This window comes from Falco punctatus (genome assembly GCF_963210335.1).
Source record: "Falco punctatus genome assembly, chromosome: 5".
Classification (NCBI taxonomy): domain Eukaryota; kingdom Metazoa; phylum Chordata; class Aves; order Falconiformes; family Falconidae; genus Falco; species Falco punctatus.
In genome coordinates, this window is record NC_137584.1 from 58,712,946 (window position 1) to 58,737,495 (window position 24,550).

General features: G+C 41.7%; 1 protein-coding gene across 3 annotated transcripts in view; it reads right to left on the reverse strand.

Moving 5' to 3' along the window:
* RNF217 (ring finger protein 217) overlaps positions 1-24,550 on the reverse strand; it is a 93,756-nt gene that overhangs the window by 38,494 nt on the left and 30,712 nt on the right. The window lies entirely within an intron of this gene.

Below are 24,550 nucleotides of genomic sequence, written 5' to 3' on the forward strand. Positions count from 1 at the left end.
GAAACCATCCGCATACCATGATATGCTCTAAAAACCTGACCGTCTCAGGAGTGAGCCCTGCTCGCAGGAGCTCTTCCATTAGGAAATACAAGTAGCAAAGAAACAAGACCTTCATAAGGTAATGGTTTGTTGGGCTTCCAGCATTGGAATAAAAACATCACAGCCAAATAACACAGAACCAAAACAAGCCAACTCCAACAGCCGATTCCTGTAAAATAAGATAAAAAAAATAATCTATCAGCTCACTCTTTTTAATTGACAACCTTAAATTCAGAGCAAAACAGCCTGTTCTCCTACAGCCAGCATAAGAATTGTAGAAACTGTCGTCTGTGTTTGAATTTGTTACCAGCCAAGCCTAACCCTGCTCTGACCTGCACATGTGAGTGCTCTGGTCAGGCACAAACTGCCATAGCCCAGGCCAGCACCCTGGGAAGGCAAGGAGTTAACAGGTCGAACGGGATGACACACAGGCACAATGCAGCCACCAACCTTGCTGCACTAGAGCCTTCCCCCTTGCCAAGGGCAGCACCCCTCGCTTTCAGCATGCCTGACCTCCCAAAAGCAGGAAAGTCATGGCACAAGTGTTTAATTCATTGAAATACTTACCTCAGAAAACAATAAATTAGAAAGAAAAAAACCACCAACACACCCCAAATCCTATTCCCCCTTTCTAATTAAGACGATTAAACCAAAGTGTGCTCCATTACTTGAGCAGATAATTTTTATGCATGTGCTGCTCTCTTACAGGAGCAATGCTTAAAAAGGTACACTGCCATTTTCTTGCCTCACTTACAACATAAAGTCCTCAACAGACAAACTCTGACCTCCACTGGGTTCAGACTGGATTAACCCAGATTGAGATAAATTCCAACGGAATAATACTGTTAACTATTAACAATGATTAGTATCACAACTACATCCTTTCCCATGTTTTTCTTAAAGACAGACATAAAGTTAGCACCCATGAACTGATATAGAAGAGTGAAAATACATGGCTTCAATCTTCAGGTGGAGCCAAGCAAAATCCATCAACAACAGCGACAATTTATCATACAACTATTTACGCTGAAAAAGAAGAGATCAGTTAGCTCATTATTCTACTTAGTAGGCAGGGTCCCAACCAGACACAAAAGCTGGAAAAGGCTCCCGAGTTCACATTTGCCAAACAGCATTCCCTTTTCAAGTAAACCAGGGCCCAAACTACCGTATGTCTGCACAACCTATTCAGCAATCTTGCATTCACAGAATCATGGAAACTTTGGGGTGGAAGGGACATTAAAGATCATTCAGTTCCAATCCCCTGCCACAGACAAGGACATCCAAGTCTCTAATGTACTACTGAGCCTCTTAACACAGATAAGCCCAGCTGGCATCATCAGCAACAGTTTAGCAAACCTTTGGTTTCACCAGTAAAACATAACAGCAACCATTGCTGTTGTACCCACAGACATATTTCATGGTGCTTAATTTCCAACTGAAACCTGGTGTTTAGCATAAAACAAAGAAAAAGCTCTCAATCAAGGGAAGGAGGTAGAATTACATTCCCACTTGTCTCATATTCCATCCCAGAAGATGGCTACAAAGCCTAACAGAGAGTTGCTGTGAATGTGGGTGATGACTCAAAAACAGCAAGAATTTTTAATATAAAACTTTCAACTGTTCTCTTGACCACCCTGATCACCTGCATTCCCTGGCCTGTAGAAAAAAGGACAGGCATTTTACAGCCATTCCTAAAACACCCTGCTTCCTTAAGCAAGCTACCTACAACGACTTAAGTTTCCATGTCTTTGCTAGGTCTGAGGTTGTAGGTGAGTTTTCCTGTGCACGTATTAATCATCCATGTTTCATTCTTGATTATCAGACATGAAACCAAATTGTGCCCTCTTTACTTTAATATAGAAGTTTATTTAATATAGAAACAGCAGAGTTGCATAGGCACACACAAAAGCAGAAGAAAGCCTGAAAAGTACTTTTTAACTGGCAGGAATTATAGTAATATACCTTATTTCTAAGATTCAAGGTGAAATGTATGTTATTAAAATACCATCACTTGGCCTCCCTTACAAAGAAGGTAACCAACATCTTCTTATGCAATCAAGTTGTTACAAAATAGCTAAGATTTTAACTACGACTAGTTATTTCGCTCTGCCTTCCTGAAAAGAGACCTACTTCATCCCACCAGTACCTATGTACAATAAACAAAGCTGGTTTTGGTAAAAAGTTACGCTGTCAAAGCTACCGTAAAGTGAAACAAACTCATAATTTTTACATAGCTTAAGCAACAAGAGGGCAAGTGTGCATGCTGACTTATTTTCAGGGATAAATACTTCCTAGGAAAGGTTAAGGGACAATGGACTTCCAAGTTTCTCCCCACATACCATCATTTGGACAAAGACCAGACACTATGCCAAGACTCCAATTTCACATGTCTTTCACATGAAGTTATTCCTCATAATCCACCATGGTTTAAACCATATTTTAATGCACATTTAATGCAATTACAGATACAGCCGCAACAGGGAGCAAACGTACAAGATCAAGAAGTGCAAACAGCACAATCTTCTCCAGGGAGCTGAGCCAAAAGCTTATGCAGTGGTTCTGATCCATACTTGGAGAAGTGAAAGCAAAGCAAAAGTGTTGCTGCGATTAGGAGCAAATCACACATCAAACAGTTAAACTGTTACTTTAGATACCTCAGCAGAAAACTATAGCATGGATGGAAAAATCCCCTTATGAAAGTTGAAAGAACAATTCTGCCCCACAACTGATCTAATCCAGTAGAGAGCTGCACTCATCTAGCACATAGCGACTTGTACACAGCGTGTATTTAACAGCCAAACTAGCAGAGTTAGTTCTGCTGATCAAACTCTGGCTGTAATCTGGAGATTGTTACTGTGTCAGGTCAGTTTCCCTGACAGTCTGCCAGAACTGGGTCCTAACTGAAGCTGGAAGCCAGCTTTCACCTCGTTTGTGTATTGATTGCTTCAGACCTTGCTTGTCACAAGCAGCTAGAATCTTTACAGCATCACAAAACCATTAGAAACAGCAAAACAATGGGGGAAGCAGACAAGGTAGATGTTGTACACCAGGAAAAACAAACCATAACTGTGCTCAGAACAATATATTCCGCTTACCACTTTTTCATAAAGCAAAGAAAACATGAAGCAAGCTCATTTAAATTCCTAAAGGCAGTTCTATCAGCTGATTAGGCTGTTAGAACATTCATTTTCACATCAGGTTTGCCACAAGAGAAGAAATTATGACTTCCCATTTGTTCTAAATTATCTTAAAAAAACCCAAACCAAAAAAAACAAACCCCATGACTTATTCATCTGCTGTTTATATATATAAATCTATGTTTTAAAAGAAAATATAACATAACATGACCCTTTACTACAAACCCTACAAACCCTTTACCAGTTCAAAATGTTGATAAGGATTTGACAAACCTGGGAGCATGTACCATGCTCCAAAAGCCTACTTTTTCTGTGAGGCACGAGTGAAGAACTGAGGTAGAGAAAGTCAAAATGCCCCAGGTTAGACTCCTGTCTAAAATTTCAGAGTTAATAGCGAGGAAGAGAACTGACTCTTGCAAAAATACTGTTATGATCAGATAAGGCTGTGTAACTACTTGCATGTAGAAGAAAAACCACAAGATGAAATAAGGTTTCCCTTCCTCATCATGTTTTTATCTACTTTTGCTCCTTTGAGTGTAACAGTCCCAACCAGTGTGTGAATATGAAGACAGAAGTTAAAGTACCTTGTAATCCCTGAATTCAGTTCTCAGCAACCACCCCTTCTGGCTGGTTAGAGAGACTGGCCTCAAATAGAAAGGCCAGTTTCTACTGGTTCTACAGTCTCTTTATCAGGGGCTACTTCTACCCACGCAGCCTCCTGTTTCTGGATGCTGAGGAAGGGCCTACCCTGTATCACTGGGAGTTTAGCCCAAGATTTCCAGTTATGTGACCAAATACCTATGTGGGCCTGAAATGTTTGGGGAGCAGGTCCAGCCAGAGCTGTCACATATCCACCGGGCCAGGTATCCCTCACCAGGTCTCAGACCCCTTCAACCATTCCATCAGGTCACAGTCAGCCAAGACTGCCATTATCTCAGACTGCACCCTGCCTAATGGCTAAAAAATTATGGAAAAAGTCAATACAGCTTTCTCTTCTTCCTCTCTGCTTTAGAAAGCAATTGTGAGGCTGCAAGGGGAGAAGATTCAGCTAGCTAATATAGTCAACCGAAGTGGTTTTAATTAGTTTTCCAATTGATCGGGCAGCTGAATTAATTCTCCCTGCGACATATGATCGCTAGTTCGCTACCCAAGAGAAAAGTGGGAAACACACAGCCAAGGAAAGCGACTTGCAGAGGTAGCGGCCACCAGTCATCTTACCTGTCATGTCAATCTACACCTTCAGATCACGTACCAGGTATGTCTCGTGTTAACTCTGTTTACCTTTAGAAAGCTACAAGCCTGAAATATGCTCAGCAGCTCTCCTCAGTAAAAACAGTTACTGGCAACTACAGCACCAGGGCCAGAGGACTGCATCCAATCCCTCCTCCATCTGAGTCTAAGCACCAGCATCTTCCACACATGTCCTAAAAATTACTGTTCTTCAGAAAGTGGTCCATATTTTGGCATAGCCATGTGATTATTAGGTTTGTGGGTACCAATGTGTGTTTTCCCATTCTGTACAAGTACTTAAAACGCTCAATGGCAGGCATGGAAATCCTTTACCAAGCTTCAGGTCTGGACCCAGCGTCTGCCCTGACACCTGCCCCACAGTCCTTCATGTGGTCTTCACACTTCCCACTTCCCTGTTGGCACTATTTCTGTTCTCTCAGCTGTCTCCCTGAAGGATACAAGAGTCTTATCTGTGAAGCTAAAGCAACGGGAATAGTTACGAAGCAAGCTTTTTAAGACGAAGAAATGCATTTACTTGTAATGAAACCACTAAGTTAACTTCAGAGCAAGAAGCAGGGACGAACTCTACCAACTGTCACACATGCTACAAAACACTGTGAAGCAGTTGACTGTAAGAACAAACCAATGATTGTAGAAGATACACTATGAAAGGACACACCTCATTAACTTTCCATACACTGGGAAGAATTTTTACTAAATAAAGTTCACTGTTCTGTGCCATGAGTAAAGCCAGCAGAGGCTCCAACTTAAGAATAGTTATGGTAGGAAAAAATGCTTACAATTGGAGAAAAACCACTATTTATCATTTCTGTAGATACTGCCTATTTCAAACTTGTCTAACACTCCCCATCCCCTCCCCTTCTCCCTCCAAAAATAAATACCAAGGATTGACTATGAGGGTTTGTAAAGGGATGAACGGGTTGTTAAAATGCCTCGAAACACCATCTCTGCCAGCATTAAACTTTTCCAGGGTTCCAGAAACTGGGTTGCCACACTGACTGTTTAAAAGATGCAGCTTCATTCCTACCAGTAGGTATCAGAGCCACTAAGGACTGCAGCTTGGGGACCAGGAGGTGGGCAGGTGAAGTGAGGTGAAGGAGGTACCAAGTCAACTCTATCCATCTCCACTTCTGAAACCACAGACTCCAGTAGTAATTGAATTCAATATTAATTGAGGAAATTCTGGTTTCATTAAGGGTTTCCAAAGAATATATATAGTGCTCAGTGGCAGACAGGTTAACAGGTAGGAACTGAAGCAGCACAGGAGGATAAAGGAATCATTACAAAGCACAGTAATAGAGAACGCAAGAGCAAGAGGGCTTTTACACAAGGACACACATCTCCCCAACTCCAGATTCTGCAAGACCAAAAAGAAAGGATTGACAGCTTTCATGACAGACAAGAAAATAAAGAGAATGCTTGTTAACAAGGAGACAAAACTTTTCAAAAGTATCTGACTTAGCATTTCATTGGTATTTTCATTGAAATGGAAACACAGCACATTATATATTAAACACCATTGGCCTTTCTATCCAAATACGACCTCTCACAATACTAGTTATGTTTCAGATTTTCAATGGGATACGGACTACTTTGTATTTTAGAAAAACACCCCACCGGTCCTTCCAGAGCAAATACTTTTACTAGTAGTTGCAAACTGCAATTGCCCTCTACGGTTAAGCAATCCCTGACAACCATTTGCCACCGACACAAGCTTCTGTAGAGGCCTGGCTAGCTGCAGTCATTTAACTTGGAAAGGGGAAAGCAGTCATGGCTGCTCGAGCTTGTTTGGGGAGAGGAATAAGAGAAGAAAGGAAAAAATCAGGAAAAAGAAAGAAGAGACACCCACTTCAACCTTTCCTAGGAAGTCCCTGCCTTTTCCACAAGTCACATCTTTCCTATTCTGCAGTTTTTCCCTGGAACAGAACATCCTCTTACTGAATGCAAGGGGAAAAAAAAATAATCTACCCTTCAAAATTTTCTAAATCCATCTAATTTCTCTCACTTTAATAACACACATACAGAGGCTAGCTACCCTCTGAACTGCTCCTGCTGCCCTGTACCTTCATCCAGGGAAGGCTCTACACTTGTAAAGTCTCCTTTTAACCTGCACCTGTTCCAAACAATGGGAGCCACCACCAAGAACTGCTGTTGCTGCTGCCCAGGAAACTGCTGCCCCAAACCACACTGATTCTCTGTGCAAAAGAAAGTATTATTTGTATTTGTGACTTCTGTGGTTTTGGGAGCTCACCCAAACACCAACATAAGCGAGGCGCTTGTTACGCACTTCTCAACAAAACGCTGCCTGCAGCAATGGAAACTCAAAGCATCCTTCTGTAGAACTAAATTCTGAACTGTACTGACATTTCCCTAAAAGAACCAAAACGTGGCTTCATGAGAACAAAACATAGCTGTGTTAATTTCCCAGTAAATTCAGAACCTTGGGAATTTCTGTCCACATGTGCCTACTTTTGTTGCCCCCACCCCCCCAATATGGTATGGGTTTCTGAACCATCATCAAAGCTGAGATTTTCTGGCAGCACTAGTGGGACAGAAAAACAGCTTGACAGTGCCCAAGAAAGGACTTTTTCTGATAGTTAAGACTTTGAGTACTTGTTAAAACATGCCACCTTCCCTAGTGGCAAAAGATCAGGCTCAGTGACCTTCCCACCCCCTTAATCCCAACTTGATAAGGAAGGATGACAGCGGCATCTCTCCAGAGCTGTCCCTGGCTCTCCTCCCTGCCCAGTACAATCAGCTGATGTCCCACCACATGTCTATGCAACTCCATCATTCCCTACAACACACTTGGTACTAAAATTTTAGTAAGCCTGTAACTAATGATACTAACATTAAGATGGTACCTCTGAAATTCAGTGGTTAACTGAATGAAAGCCACTCTTTGACTTCCCTCCCTCCCATACCCTATGCGTTCCCTACATAAATTGAAGGTGACATAGCTGAAACAGCTGAACGACTGTATGAATGACTAACTTCTTTGTCAAACTTCATTTGGGAACAGGGTAATTTACCCAAACAGCAAGGAAAAAACCCTAAACAAATCTGGTGAAATACAATCCTTTAAACCTGGGTCATTCAGGTAAAACTGATAAATCTGAAAGAGCCAAAGGATGCTTACACTTAAATCTACAAGCCACTTGCTGTCAAGCAGTGACAAGGCAGTATCAAGGGAAAGTTAAAGAACATTTTATGAAGTCATTTAGACTTAATAAAACATCTCTTATTAAAGGCAAAATTAATCCTTTGTTGTATTCTGGTGCATAGGGTATTCTAATTACAGAGCCAAATTTTTAATAATGAGGTCTCCGGAGTCTACTTTCAACCTCTACTGAAATGTATATTTAGTACAAATATTTTAACCTGAGTATGCTAAGAATTACAGAAGACTGAAGCAAAGAGTTGTATATAGTTTGCATGGAATAAAAAAGTACTTGAGTCTTCCAAACGATCATTGATTCCTCCAAATGATCACTTACATCTCATTCTTTCACATGCAAAACAATTGCACAAGTTTTGCACAATGAACAAATTATCACATGTGAAGAAGTCTGAAAAAATTATATATATCAGGAAAACAGCAAACATTTATTAAATTTAGGGGGAAAGTGAGAAACCCCACACCATTGATAATTACCATACACTATGCACATTTTGTGCACTAACTCTCCAAAGTACAAATGGCTATGATTAAAACTAAGGGCAAACTACAGTTCCATTTGACTCACATTTGCAAAATCATAATCAGTAAGAAAGAATAGGTTAGCAAGTCCTTCACTACGCAGGAAGAATAATAAAATAAATAGAGATCATAAAAGTATTCTTTAATATGCATCCTCAACCACCTCTGCACACGAAACCTCTAAAGAAAGTTATTAATTTCTCATTACAACATATGAACATCTTGCAAATAAGAATGTCTTTTTCCTAACGCCATCCCGATTTACCTCAAAGCATAGCTCCTAGTGACTGTATGCCAAAGGTGAGTTCACAGTCACTGCAATAAGTGGTCATCTGTGAGAAGTCTGGATTTCTAGAGTACTTTGGTAGGATCACCTTGGATTTTCCCCACAGATTCAAGTGGGATGGAACAATTCTATTTGGAAGAAACCAAGAAAAAGTTAGAAGTCTCTGTCAGGATTGTTCTAACAGCAGACAATTACTTGCAACTGTGATACACGGAACATACTTTCACTCAAGAAAAAAATACACTTGCTGAATTCATATGAGATTTCAATGATTTGTCCCCCTTAGCTATGACAGCCAATAAACATGATGATGGGAGGTGGTAGATTCATGTCCTACACAAGACTAGACAAACTGCATACATGCAGTATTCACTAAGGCACAACAAAGGTACTTGTAAGAGATGCTTGGAAAGTAAAACCCACTGAGCAGCAAATCTGAGTGCAGTACAGCAAAGAAAACCTATCCAACCAGCAGAAAGGGCTCAAGAGATCTAACCAGGCAAGTGGAACAACAACAAAAAAAAGTGGAGGGAAAAGCTCAGAAGAGCAGCCTAGGATTGTTTTGACTGTTTTATTTAACTACCACTAAGATTGGAGCATCACCATTCCGCCTATTTTCCAAGAATATTTCCATTTATTGAGGTGCGCAAATTCAGAAGGAAACTAATAGGAAGGGCCAAAAAGTAAAAATCTAAGAGGAAACATGAACAGAGAATAGAAGCTATGCAAAATGTATTTACTGCTCCTTTCATGGAGTGATCTGTAGCTTAACTTCAGTATGAAACTTATTAATTATCGTCACAGGTATTTGTATTGTTACAGTAGTTGGGTTCATTCAGTACAGTATTTACAGGTTCAATAAAAATCTCAACAATTAGGTACTGCTTCCCTGAATTTACTTTTCGAGCAAAAAAGCATTTTTAGAATTTTACAAGTTTGCAACTAGTTTTAGATGAAACCATATCAAAACTCACCATCTTTTCCCCCAAAAGTTGAGGCAAAACTGATATTTAAGATAGTTTACACTGGAGTTACAAGGAAGCATGATTCCAAGGTTTTTCCATTGTGGTCACTATAAGACAGCTAAGATTGATCAGCTATCCTAATTCTGAATTTTTCTAGTTTAAGAAAAAACACAGCTGTGAGCAATTTCTTGTTTGCTTGGGTTTGCAACATGCAGTATTAGCACGATTAATATAGCTATTGTACAACCCAAGACATGAAATATGTATTTCCTCTAAATCCTAAACCCCCAAAATTTTAAAAAGTAACTGATCAAAGCATGTCAAAGTATGCTAGATCAACAGTAAACTTCCTACTGCTATATGATGTGTGCTTTACATTGAGTAGTGACAGCTGTTCTTTTTTAAATAAAGCCCATTTTCTTACTGGTCTCATTAGTGCAGCCCTACCTGCCCAGCTGTATTAGTCACTTCCTGATGAGCACTTGGAACACCTACATGGAATCAAAACACCTCCTACTACATCCAACACAGTACACAGGTTTAATTGAAACATTAAAGCTGCAATTGAGCAAACCTGTTCCCTGTGCCATCACACATAAGGGTGTCGTGTGCCAAACGCTCAGCAAAGGAACTCTACTGCTTCAGAGAAACACCAAGTCCTTTTCCTAATGCCCACACCCCCCACCCACCCCCCCAACGAATGATGTTCAAAGAGAAAGAGATGAGGAATAAAAACAAACTAATAGTCTTAATCTCATGGTTACCCTCTTCCCACTTCCAGGGCCTGAGAAACAGGTAAAAAAAGGGAGAACACAATCAGTAACTCTGCTACTTGACGGAAGGAGGGGTGCCTTCAAAAAACTTTTTGTAATGCACAATACAGTAATATAATCTGTTACAGGCTTTTATGATTTTATACTTCCAAATTTCACAACTGCTCCACTTTACCACTAAAGGTATCTGTGTAACAGAAACACAAGGCTACTGAGCTTGATCTTCAAAATCACTGTGTTGAAATCACAGTTGAGTAACAGATAGCATAGGCTAGTCCAGAACTCCTCCAAGCTACAAGAACGCTTCATATGACTCTGCAGTAGTAGGGGGAAGAAAAGAAAAAGCAAAAAAAGCTGTAATTTCACTGCCGTGAACATAGTTCAGCCCCCCCTCCACAGGTGTACAGTGATAGCAAGGAACAGTGAAGAGTTTAAGACAGCTCTAACTGATGTGTCCTGAAGGTTGTTCAGCCTCGGCTTAAGTGTCTCAGTTCAATGGTAGAGAGATACCACCAGTGTAAAGCACGGCCAGCTCTCGGAGTCATCTGCTACATGGATCACACTTGCTCAAAAGCAGCTGGACTGACAAAAGCACATGATAGGCGATTACAAAGATTCTTCTGCAAGGAAGTCTTTCTCTCCTGTTCAATTATACACTGTCAGGAAGAAAAACAAGACAAACACTCCAACAACGTGACAGAGATAAGAAGAGTCCACGGCTGAGTAACAACTCCTTCCCCCAAAGTCACACGGCATACGACAGAAGTTAGATTTCTTCCAGTACAAATCCTTTACTTTCAGTGGCATTGCTGAATAATCCACAAGGTGACCAAATTAGTCTTAAACTGTATAAACCTCTACCTTTCCAGAACACAACTGCAAATACTGTAAACTACAGGATCGCCATGGAAAGGAAATACCATTTTAAAAAAGCTCCTGACAGTGGAAAGGAAGCTCATCCAGGAAAGGGAAGAAGAAAACCAGCAAAAGTTGGAAGGTGGCAAGAATAGAGGTCACTCTCCAGGATCTTCACAGCACTCATTAGATAAGCATATACCTTTTGAAGAAGCTCAAGTTCCTGACATAAATAAAGGTTTTATAACCCACTCAAAACTTATCAGCCAGCTGTTTAACTTCATTTCATCTACCTTTTCTTACTCCTTGGGCAGCACTCCTGCATTTTTCAAGTGTCTCTATAGACCATTACACAAGATATATGATAATTTGACATATTCCAGATCTAGTTCTCATCAGTTTTTCTACCATGGCTTACATACATGAAGGAATCTATTAAAAATCATACACCTTTCAGAGTGCTTTTAATGTTTCAATGCCCATTGGTTCAGCATGTATCAGTCTTCATGCTGTAAGGTTTGTCCAAATCCAGAAGCAGGTTTTTCATGATCAGATTAGTACACAACACTGATTTTTGGACCCAAAAATTAAATCAATTAGTGCTTCCATGAAATTTGTCTTCCCAGACAGACTTCACCCCTGAACTCAGAGACACTACGTGAAACTAAAACCCTGAAGGAGACCAGTTTAGTTGTACAGGTATAAACCTAACTTAACAAGAATTGAATAAAAGGCTACACAGTCTTCAAAGGTACAAACACATACAGGATATTAAAGAATGGAGTTAACACATTGTGCTCAGCTACCCAGCCTCTATCTCTGTGCAAAACTTGACTATTTTCCCTGTGGATCTAGCTCCTGCATATATAAAGAGCACAATGGCTTTAACGAGTTCATTCAAGCAGCGTGCAAGCATATTTTGTGATAAATATAGAAACTCATGTTAACTGCATCTCAGCAGCAAAGCCCTCCCCATGCACACCAGGCCAGGCACAGCCAGAACCAGAATGTATTTCACCAGAATCCCCAATAAAACACCCTGCAACTACCTAGAGCTACCAAAAGACTACCTGGCAGCCAACATAAGCACTTTACTAAAATCCTTCCACAACTTGTCAGATGTTGGTATCAAAAACTGGAAGGAAAAAAACCCCTAGAATATCTCCATCAGGAGATAAACCCAGAATGATGATGCTGCAGCCTGTCCAGTGAAGCATACAGCTAAACTAAGGACCAACAGGAAGACAATGAAGTGCAACAACAACCAGCTACCACCTTCCAGTAACTTACAGCACATTTACCCAACCACTAACAGTAGTTTCATAAAAAAAATATAAATCGACAGCAAGCCCCACACCCAAACCACGCAATTTCAGAGACTGTTTTTCTCTGGTACCCTAACCATCTGTTTTGTTCATTGTTTTCACATAAAAGCAATCTGTGGAGACGAAAACACACAATCACTGGTTTTGCTAATTGTTCTTTCTCTCATAACTTTATACAACAGCCTGCATGAATTCCCTTGGAGAGCTATTTCACAAAGGCATCCTCTATAACTTAGGTCAACCAAGGTAACGGCAATGCATTCTGTCCTCTGCCAGCGGAGGGAGGGAACCACTTGGAAATTGCTCCAATTGAGCCAGATCAGTCTAATCAAAACCAGTCTTGAAAACACAGTTTTGAGATTTATTTAAAAGCCATTTCTCTTAAAATCAGTGCAAGACATTTGACTTCAGATTCTTTACAGACCAGTAAATGCCAGACACAAAGCATGGTCTGAAATGCACTGCTTGCAGATACACATCGGGCGTTAGGAAATTTTGCTGTTTGCAATAGTTAAAAAAACAGTAACAGCAGGCCATAGAACTCTTCTACCATTTCCTCAAGCTTCCCAATAGAGTGCACTCGGAGAAGCACAGGCAGCCTTCTCATCCAACCAGGCCAAATTCAGCACATAACGGTGCCACACAGTGAGTCCCTTTTGACAGCATTGAAGGTGTTGCCTTTGAGAACTGCTCAGATATTGCGCCCTTCTTCCCAAATTCAGAGACTAGAAGGGCCCTCCAAGGTCCCTCCCTTCCATCCCAAACACACAGGCTCACACCAATTTCCATCCTCCCTTCATTAACTGCTAATTTTATAGTTTGCATTGTGCCAAAACTTCTTTACAAGTGTCTACCTAATTTACCCCCTTCCTTGCATTTAGAAAGAGTGTTCATTTCTCCTGCCAGATCTCCTTATGCAGGTCTGCATCTGTTCAACAGCTCTCTTCTCCTTGCAGTCCTTCCTGGTTCCTGCCATTTTTCTTAAACCCTGGTGCCCAAGACTCCAAATAAAACCTTGTCACATACAACAGCATCCCTGCTCTCCTCTCTCTGCTACATCCTCAAGTTGCATTCACCTTTTAAGTGGTTCCACCATTATTAGCTGCTTGCATCATCTGTTGTCATTAACTCAGATCTGCTGCCTCACACTAATGTTCCGACAGTCAGGTAAGCTCCTACTTGAAAAATTAAAATCATCAAAAAAACTCTTCCTTGCTCTTTCTTTTCACCATAAGGACTGATAAAACAAAATTCTCCTAAATCAAAACTCGATACAGAAGCTAAATGGTAAGCTAGCATCACAAGACTGGCCACCTGGTCCCAGTTAATTATTGAGGCAAGGAGAGGGGACTGCCTCCTGGTCTTCTCTCCTTCCCCCAAACTAGGATCTCAATGTTTCTCACTAAGAAACATGCTTCTAGATTGTGAAAGTTGTAGTTACAGCCCATTCATGCCAATGCACATGCTAGAAGCATGGGTTATATACAACTTTAAAAATTTCTATATTAATTGTAAAAATAGGCTTAAAATTTTTATGGGTCAAAAGCAGTACACCTACAGAAACATAAGTTAATCACAGTGGAAAATGATATATTGGAACAGTAATGAATTTATTTTGGTTGTTGTCTCCAAAATAAGTTTATTTTTTTGTACTTTTACCAAGAGACTGTACAACCAAGCTCAAAAAAACCCTTCATCTACAAAGATCTCAAAATTATGCACACTACTTCTTCCATGACAGTGCTGTACATTGTTCCGCTGTGCATTTTAAAATAACATCCCATGTAACAACAGTCCAGGTATTTTGTCTTTGAAGGAAAAAAGAACGCACACCAAAAAACCACCACCCCCCAGAATAAACCACCACAACCCACACAATAAAAACCAAACCCCTTTCTATTGTTTTGAGCTCTGCATCTTTTCACTTGTTATTCAAAGAGGTAAGGGGCAATGAGGAACTTATTTCCTGCACAAGAGCTCTCAAAATATTTCTCTCAAGAAAATAACGATCATACTTGGCACTGCTTGGCTGCAGCAAACTAAAGCTGTTGAAATAAACCAGATCAAAAAAAGAGATTCCTTGTCTGCAAGAATATTCACATGAAAAACCTTCACTTGTAAAACTGCCTTAGGAATAATCTATTTTATGTTATAAAACACTTGGGGATCCTTTAAAATTCCAGCTGGTTGAGAGCTGCTTATTTAATGATGCCACAGGTACCATAAATGGGTACCAGCCTCGGCAGGACTGGGAACCTCAGTGCTGCAAGGAGCTCAGATGAACACTCTGGACCATACCACCACGCTTGTCCAAGAGCTACAGGTGCAGACGCACCTTTGGGCACTGGACAAGCCATGGCTTCCGTGTGGATTGTGAAAGAGGAAGTGATGCAAGAACAGGACCGAACTGCAGGTTTGATTTCATTGAGCTCCAATAAAAACCCCCATGTGCTGTCATCTTGAACATGTTCTGTCTCCTTCCCTTGCACTGCCTTTTCAGTTGCTTTGTTCTGACAGGCTGTCACAGCTGCCAAAATAAGTGGCCCTGCTTAGCCACAGACACTTTATTTAGTATTGCCTTGTGGTGGAATAAACATTTGCACACCATGCATGAAACAATTAGGTGCTGGATAAGACAAAAAAACCCAACAAACACCCAAAACCAACCCCAGTAAGATATGGTTGTGAAAGGTTACTTTCAAACCAGACCATTTTTTTCTGCTGGTGGATCAGATGATGCATGAACACTAAGGAACAAGTTGCAGGTTGGGGTAAGCAGCGCTGCCAGCTAAAATGACTGTAGACCTTCAGCTTTAGACAAGGTCTGCTCTTCTTGATAAGGAGATCCAGAACTCATTTTAGATCCTTAATTTACCAGAAGTGATTGCTTGGCCTTGTCTGACTAGTTGTCTTGGCTTGGGTGAGGTCCTCATGAAGCATTACACTATGGGACACTTAGGCAGGGTTTGCCAAGTTACTCTCACAAAAAGAACAACAAATCAAGTCTTCACATGAAATAACTACTTTACTGAGGCAAAAACACTCAGCAATGTCCATTAGCAATAGTCACAACTCACTGCAAGGAAAGTTTAAAATCTTAGAAATGGGGAAGATGCCAGTCATTTAAAGTTACAACTTCAGATCATGCCTTGAAAGAATGCGCATCTTCAGAAGTTTGAAAGTTACTCTAAGTGTTACTAAGAAATAAAGAAGCAAAGCTGAATCTACTTTCCATTATACAAATGGGTGAAAATGTCTGAGGTTGCTTAATTTCCACTGCCCCTGCGTAAGGAAAACTGTGACCACAGATACCTACATACTTTAAAATATCCAGATTTTAATAACACAGTTCGGCCACTTTCAGGTCTACATGGCCATGTATATGTCAATACCCATAAGTCTCTAACAGCAACAACATTTAGACAGAAGTCCAGTGTATTATAACCAAATTTCTGCCTTAATCTCAGTAGGATTAGTTCACCACAATAAAATATACTATCACCACCATAACTCTGCCTGGAGTCCTAACATCAATATTTTGTAGTTGGTATGCAACTTAGCATCTAAATACTATGGGACATGTTTGCTCTTCTGTGAATCTGTCCATTCCAAAAAAACCTTTTAAGTTGCACATTCTTTCCCTCTTTTAAGCTGCACACTAATACCATGAAGTTAACTAAGCAGAGTTTCCAAGCTATTGCACAACCGAGCTGCACATGCACTTGAAAAAGCACCGAGCAGTTTACATACTTGCTTCCATAAGGCTGCTAAAGGAGTATTTCTAAGGAGACAAATCATACCTGGCACTGCAGAGGTGCACTGGAATGGAAAGGCATAAGGTGTCCTCTTCCCAGAGTGCACTCACACAGTGAGCAACATTAAAATAGCTGAATGTCCTAAGAAGCCCACCTCCACCATTTCTGTACCCCCACACAACAGCAATGGCACTGACAACAGCAAAGCCCTTCTTTTTGCTTGTTCAGGAAAGCGGCCACCTCTCAGCACCTCTAAAATGGTGTCACAGATAGTATGCTGTACCGACCTACTCCACCCCTCTCTGCTGCCTATAGGGTATAAAAGTCTTCCAGCAGTCCAGTAAAACACTAACCATTTTCTTGGAAGTTTTTATTTTAAACACTGTTTAAAATACATTTTTTTTTCCTTTTTAAGGTTAGATTTCCTGCCTGCCCCCATCCAATAAGAAACCAGAAATAGAGCTAGTTCCATTTCACTTTCTGGCCACCACTTACCAGAATAACTAGCCAGTATTAAGTTGCAGGTTTAAACAGAGGCTAAAGATGCACCTCATACATGAAGGACACCAGTCTTCATGATTCCCTTTTGTTTTATGAAAGCTCATCCTGAGCAGGCCCATCTTCTGGGGCAAACCGATTCTTATAACATCACGAAGCCCTTCCCATCCTGGCAACCTTCTTCTCGCTCTTCTTCCTTCCTTGTATTGTGTGCACAACCCCAAAGAGCCACATCACAGCTGAAACAGTTTGGATAGGACTTCCCTTTCCTACAAGCTAAAGGGACAGTCATTCAGATCCCCATCCTACACGCGGCCCCAAGCTGATACACCACCACTCCTATGAGATGAGGGAGCCAAACCAATTAAACTAGAGAGGTACCTGCCTTTGCTGCCATTTGTACAATGTCCATGGTAGAAAACAATACACAATGGCATCAGCATAACTAGGCTTGGTAAAGTTAAACTTTGTCCCTTCTAGCTTCCACTACAATATCCAGTATAGTCTGTACTGTGCTTAATAAAAACACCACTTGGGAAGAAAGTCCACAGAAGGGGAAAGGTGCTTTTGTTATTATTTCAATCTGACATCCCTTGTAAAAAACATCTGCAGATTTCAAAGTGCACTATGGTCTACCAGCAAGCTCATAAAGAAAAGGGAGTGGGACAGCTTTAGAAATTTCTTTAATCTTTTTGTGAAATTGTAATCTAGGGAGTGCACAGCCTTTCTCACAATTAAGTAAATAAACAGGAGAAACCCTACAACCTAACAAGCTTGTCAATGAAAATATATACTGTTCTTAAATTGAAGCATTGAGAGAGCTACTAAGGTACTCTAAGCCATTTCAGGTTCAGCTCCAAACCTGCCTTAAACTACTGTTAAACTTCTGACCTTCTGCACAGAAATCCATGAAGTTTTCTTCTCTACAAGTAAAGTCTTGAATTTGTTTTCCATCGTAATTTTTTCCTATTTCACTTGCATTAAGCACCTGCTCTCACAAGACTTATTTACCTATACAATAAATGTGTGCACGCCATATCAGAAAAACATACATTTAAGAACTGACTATTCAACAAGAATGCTGTTATTTTTATGTTCATGTTAGCTTCCAAATACCATATCAAAATTTTTTCAAGTACTTAAAAATGGGCTCATAAGTTAATAGCCTCTTCATCACTACACAAATTTGTCACTTCTATACTAGAAAAAGTCATAGGTATTTGACTAACAAAATCAAATAGATGAGGATTTTTTGATAGAATTTATAAAATATACAAAAAAAGGCAAGAGAAACCTGAAGTGCAAGCAGCTAAAGCATACTAGAAGACAGATAAACCATGGTAACTGGGTGGGTAAGTAATGCCCTTCTTCACCAGAAGAATTTTGAAGAAATTACATCCCTTACAACTCTTAAATCATTTTGACAACGTACTCACATCCTGGTCACATAAGAGTTGTACCTTCCTTGAGCCTGACTGGTTTAGACAGCAGGAAGCAAGATATTTGTACAAGAAGGGAGGAATGAAGGGCCAAGAGGCCCCAAAGCAACTGGAGGAACAGTTGTTCTGGTTGGAAAAACAGGGGAATAGGGACAGAGGTGAGCCAAAAGCCTTCCCAACGCCCCTTTAACTCCTTCATTTCTCTTTGTCTGGGCAATTAAAACTCAGTTCAGTTTTCAACTCATTTCACTTTAAAACCCCTGGCCTGAGTCCATACCTGTGCCTGGAACAGCTGGTGAGAACAGTACAAGGGAAGGCACACAGCAGGCGATGTCCTCGTGGCCCAGCCTATGTGTGGTCCCCAATGCCAACACTCCTGACAAACCAGCAAGGTGCACCATGCTGGCTATTTGAGCCAGCTGACAAGAAGGGCTTCTGCTTCACAGAAATTTCACATTTTTGAAATTAGATTTCAACTTAAGCTAAACCAAAACTGGTTCTCCTTCATCTCCCACTGCAATTTCATATTCATAGGAAGCCTTCACCTTTCAAAACCAGCTTTACTATCAACATCAACAAATTCACCACTGCAGGACTCGCCATTTATCCTCACCCCTTGCTACCAACATCAACAATTTTATCATTTATCTTCACCCCAGAAATTCAGGTTTTCCCCCATTAGCAAACCCTTCCTACCACTGTTCAAAGGTGACACAATCTTTTCAATTCCTAACATCTCTGATCCTACAGATTAGAGTTTTAATGGAAATCTTATTAGCTGAAAGAACAGCCACTCTTTTCCCCCCCTTCACTCCGTAACAGCACGGCTAAGAAATGATGGCCACATATTCCAGGTCTACCTTTGGCAAACACTTGTCTAAACAGGAGGAAGTCATAGCTATCCATGCAGAGTAGGCTTGCAGTTACTCCTGCACAGGGAACAAAACCACCACACAAAGTGGTGGTATGTTGACGTAGCATCAAGCCTGACATGCGCTAGGACAACTAGGCTGTATTCAAGAACATCACTCAAAACTAGTTTTCTTTTAAAAGAATTTAAATGTATTTCCTGCAATGCTTCATTTTGTAAAACTTTGTTCCAAGCCTCAGTCTGGCTCAAACTGGATCCAGCAACAAGTATTCAAGAAGGACTGAAAGCCAGCTATATGCCCGGCCAACTTCAAAGGCTCATGTTTACAGTCTTAAAGGTACTTGGGTGTCATCTTGAACTGTGACTGTGACAGTAACCTTTGGGCAGCCGGCTACACAAGCAGCACTTCAGCACTGGCACTGCATACAACATGTCAGGAGAACAGGACAGACCTTCAGAAGCCGTTTGCTGAAAATGACAGTGAAGTAGTTTAGGTGCTCCTGCAGCTTACAGGCTGCTTGCAGCTAATGGACCAGGTCTATCTGCTGCCTCCCCCTCCTACTCAGGAACATAGCCACCTTATAGTGGCTGCAGTGGCTGGTTTGGTTTAGAAGGCCTGTAATCTAGCAGGTAATATATTCCTTTCCCCTCCTGCACTTCTCTTCCTCCTCTAGAAACTTTTGTGTTCTTGCAATATCAGCTGGCAAGTGGTCGCTCACCCTACCATCATCCCCCGGCAGGCAGCCTGCAGCCATCCTAGCAACTAATTCACTAACTACAGCCAGAGCATGCTTTTGGATTAATAACCCTTGCAAACACCGAGCTGCTCCCACAGGGAATGACAGTGGCCCTCTGAGCTCTGGTTTGACTCAGGGCACTAGCAGCTCATTAACCATCAGATGATTCAGCACTTGGTGCCTACATTTCTGCTAGCTCGTTTTCATCAGCAACCAGACTACGGCTTTGAAGATGTATCATTTATAAGATACCATCAGACACCTGAAGAGGCATGCAGGTGTCAAGTCCCTCCGGCTCCAAGCCAGTATTAGTTTTAGGCAATACAGCCTGCTCTTAAATTCTCCTCTTCACTACATGGCTATATAATCACATTCCCCACAAAAATCCTGACTCTAACAGTCTGCTGCTTTTTTTTTCTCCAGGTCTTTCAGAAAGAGATCATGCACAAAAAAAAGAAAGGGGTCAAAACCCAGATGTCAGGACACTGAGAAAGAAAGACTGGTAACAGGTCCTGGGCAGAGGGAAGACAATCTCCACATTCCATGCTCAGGAGAGGTGAGCAGAATTTTAGTCCCACCAAAATCAGCTGTGCACAAAACGCTGTTGCATGCAGTCCCTCCCCACCCCCAACAATCCCTTCCAATTTACTCACGGCCACTAATCTCATTACAGTTCCTATAATTAAAGCACCATAATATCTGATTGAGAATATAGTATACTGTTTAAAATTAACTTACCCAAAGTCCTTTAATGTAAGAATAACTGCTTCAAGAGAATTACAAGATTTACAATATAAAGCATCACTAATAACCATAGGATCAAAACTGGATTATCAAGTTTCCTAATTTGCATGTAGAAAAAGCAGGCAGTCGAATCACCAAGGTTTCTATAAAACTTTTACAGCCACTTTATAGGAAAAGTGAAACAAGTATAGATGCAATTTTATATATATAGCTTCAAATATTTATTAGAGAACATATTGTACTTTATAGATGTTAGGAAACAGCAAATGTTATTTTGGTCTAGTCAATACTTGCTGAAAAGTGAGGAGTAATACTGTTCTTCTGAATAGCACTTGCCAAGTTCACAGATTAGGGAGATGAGAAAACACATATAAATCTTAACCTCTTTACCAGTCCAGAATAAGTTAAATATAAAAACCTAGTTATACTTTAGGTCTTTTCCCTCTCTTCTTAAGCCAAAAATCATCCCGTATCTATTTGCCTACAATTTTTAAAGAAAATTTCAAAGAAACCCTATCCCCACTCCAGACACACAAATGGACAAAAAGCAAAACCAGGCACAAATACTCCCTCTGACGCAGATGTAGAAGCAGCCAGGAGAGGTTAGGAAATGAATCACTCATTTAGCAAACCTATGTGTGTGCACTGTGCACACAGTCTCTGGAATAACATGGCTTAGGTGCCACGTAAAATGGAGAGGAGGATGGGAAGCAAAGGGGATGTGAAGGCAGTATTGCACCTGAGACTGAGCGTCCTAGTTCTTCCCACCCCTGTCCCTAACCTGTATACTAGATGCATGAGTGCAGAAGCCCACAGCTCCCAGCTGAAGAGAAAACTGTTCTTCCACCCTTCGGACCCCGATCTCACGCTGCACATACCTGAGAGCCCATGGAGATTGCCTCCGTGAGCACCGTGGTCCGGGAAGAGCACTGACAGTTCAAATACTCACACTCTTCAGGCTCATCTGTTTTATATTGTGTTTAAGCGTAACAACAAAGAGCAGCTTTGGGGCTGCCTTGATTCCTGGAGATGGGGCTTCCTGTGAACTGACCCAGGCTCTGTGGGACTCACCAGGTCCTGAGGTGCAAGAGTCACCACCTCTTTCAGGCTAACCCCTCAATTTCTCTGGGACCAAAAGAATGAAGTCATAGAATTTTTTTGAATGGTAGATAAACTGGTCTTAGACCCTGAAAAGCCCTCAGGGTCTGCAACTATTAGGCCAGGAGAAAGAATAGCTAAATTGAGGCAGAGGTGAAGTTACGCAATTTACCAAAAGTCTGACTCCAGATCAGCCTGGGCACTCCAGGCTCCCCTGCTAAGCTTCTGCTCCAGCCGTTAAATCTTTGAAAGGGATTATACAGCAAGGTGCTGTGCCAGTGATAAGAAAGCCACGATTTGACCTCTAAGGACCTTCAGATGCAACAGTCCTAAATCAATTACCCTCATTTTCCAGCATGCTGGTAACGCTACTAGTAAAGTCTGCAGCTGGAATAGTCTCATCTGGATAATCTTCTTTTCAACGATGCCTATAACTTCAGTTGATTTTCTGATCTATGAAAGGGCTCCAAGGCAGAAGTTTCAATGCTGTTCTATGTTTGCATAGAAGAGGGCAGAATGCATTAACAGGGTTTTTACTTTGCTACTCTATTAAGCATCATTTCAGAAATCACAATGAAACCATCATCAAGAATTCAGCTTTCTTCAGTAGGAAAACACACACAGACATTAAAGGCAACATGAATTATTTTAAGCATTGTACTTCTGCCAGCTCCACATTTGCAGCATGGAAGACCACCCCTCCAGAGAATTAAGAGTCAAGGCCACAGATTGCTACTTCTCTGACAAGGAAAAACAGATCTGAACAATGCATATTGCTGCCTGGGGTTTTGTTCTTGGGTGGGTTTTTTTTCAATGTCAGGTTCATTCCTAAATCAAGCTGACTGTATCCAAACCGAAAATCTGTTAAAATTTTCAAACAGAAACAGCTTTTCAACGTTTACTCCTTTTGAACTTTCGGTAAATTTTCCTTTTTTCTTTGCTACACCCAGTGTTAAGTCTCAAAGATGAAAGGCAACTATTTCTATCCTATACTGCCTTTCCACTCATCCTTCCCAGAAATTCCTTTAATGTAACTGACATGTAGAAGCCTCTCCTCTCTCCTCAGGATGAGTCACAGGGTCCTTCCACAGCACAAAGGAAAGAGACATCACTTCTTGTCCTTCTCAAAGAAACATCACTTTCTTGTTCTTTACAAAAAAGGAAGACAGGGGAAGAACACATTGGACTGTTATTTGAGGGTATTTTGTTTCCTTTTTCCCTGAACAAATTTATCAAGCAACTAAAATTCTGCCTGGTCATAACAGTTTCTGTAACAACATGCCAACAGAAGTGCTCTGTGAATCTCCCTCCTGAAGACCAGCATCCTTGCTGCAGACATCCCCTCCTCTGCATCTGTATCCCTGCCCCATCTTACATGTACAGGAGTAAGTACCCATATGGCTATCTGCCAAGACCACCTTTTAATGCTGGGATAAGCTTTGCAGAGTGCTCAGCAATACTAGCTGCTTCCTTTAAGAGGGCATCCCTGCATACACATCCAACAGCTGGCTAATGCTAAACCCACTTCATGGGGCATGTACCTGGTTCCCAGGCCAACCAGTTGTTTCAGCCACCGAGCTCCCATATCGACTTCTGAGAGTCCAGCCTAAACCAGGCAGAAGAGCTCTTCAGGGTAGCTTTAGCTACCAGATCATGTAACTTCCATTAGATCACTGTAAGCTGCAGGCACCAACAGAAGCTAGAGAAGACCACCCTAACATCACACCGCTTTGCAGTTTCCAGCTTCAAAGCAAGACAACATCCTGACACAGGACCTCAGCAGCAAATATGCAAACGAGCAGTGGCAATATACACAAAAAAAACACAACTGACTGAGAGTTTCCAGCCGACCACTTAACTACAAACCAAACCATTCTGGGCTCTGTACATAAAGCCTCGAGATAATGTTCCTGAATTTAAGTGTTACGGGAGATGTACAAAACAGAATTATGCTTCTCCCATCCATCAGCTCCCACATTAAGCCTTTCCTTGTTACCTAAACAGAACAGAGGCAGTCCATAGAAATGCTAGTGAGTTTACCATTAGCCACAAAAAGTGTTACCAGGCTTGAAGCACAGGCTGCCCCAGCACAGCTCTCAGCTCCAACAGGTGTAAAAATTCATTCTGCCACACACCAGCGTTTCTCCAGTGGGCACGTCCCAAAAGTTTATGTTGAATAAAAACATAAAGGTGGTTCATACTTCACCCATTGCTTTCAGTTTAGGGCACGTCTGCACTAGTGTCAGTAACAACACACAAGTGTTTTGTGATTCCAGCTACTAAAAACACTAAGACGGAGCTTTGCTTTCAAGATGCTGATTTTGGTTTGAAACAGCAGTTCTGACTGACAAAGCAGTGATGAAGATACAAGCAGCCTCTATGTGAGTAGTTACCTACCAACCCAGGATGAGCAGCTCTCTGCCCAGCACAGACTAGGTATCGCATTTTGGGCTTGCTTTTTTTTTTCCCCAAGGAAGTTCTTGTTTACTGTTGTAACTGTGATTCCTAACGAACAGTCACACAGACACACCCCCCCTCACTATTTTAAGCCTACATATCTGGCCTAACACCAAACGCATTATTCTCAGAGGAACACGCCGAATGACAGCGGGTACAAGCGCCGCGGGGTGCGCGGGGCTGTGGGATGCCAGCCGGGATCCCCGGCACCTGACCTCGGGGGTCGCCTCCGGGGCGGCTGCTAACGCTGCCGCCGGACTCCATCCATCGCCCTTTGCACTCCTCTTTACAGGAGACCGGTGCCGGCCGCGTAACGGCAAGAGTTTGACAATCCAAAGAGAACATCCTGTAGAAGATGGAAGGAGCTTGAAAACGTTAAAGTGACCAACCCGACAGGCTGCGTACCAACGCGCAAACGCTTCGAGAACAAATGGTCATTAAATCCGCAGCTCTCGGGCGGGCGGCTGCCAGCCGCGTTCGGCGGGGCGGGAAAGGCTCCTCCGCCCCCCGCCGCCCCGAGGCGCGGGGCGATGCTCAGGCCCGCGCTGCCGGTACCGGCCGCCCCGCTTAACGCTCTGCCCCCTCCCCGGCACAACCTCGCCTCGCCGCCCGGGCCGTAC